Raw genomic sequence first — 370 nt, forward strand, 5'->3', positions numbered from 1 at the left:
GTATAAATAATTGTAATGAAATGTTTATCAATTTTCCATTTCATATATAAGCATACACAAGCCTATTTAGGACACAAAAGTATATACATTTCGAATAAATTTTAATAAAAAGTATTAATAAAGTAATTATTAAAAATTTTACAGAAGTGGTTTTACTAATGAAATTATTCAAAAATTATGAATAAATTATTGAAGCTATGGGATACACAAAAGTTTTTTAATCAGTTATATAAGATATAATAAATACCATATAATCAAACGGGTCGATGCCAATGGTTAGCTGAACACTTTTAGTGCACTCTAAATGAGCACTAAAGTGCATCGTTTTTTTTTTCAGATAGTGTATCTTTTTACGTTCCCAAATTGAAAG

Source organism: Teleopsis dalmanni, chromosome 2, assembly GCF_002237135.1.
Source record: "Teleopsis dalmanni isolate 2A chromosome 2, ASM223713v2, whole genome shotgun sequence".
NCBI lineage: Eukaryota > Metazoa > Arthropoda > Insecta > Diptera > Diopsidae > Teleopsis > Teleopsis dalmanni.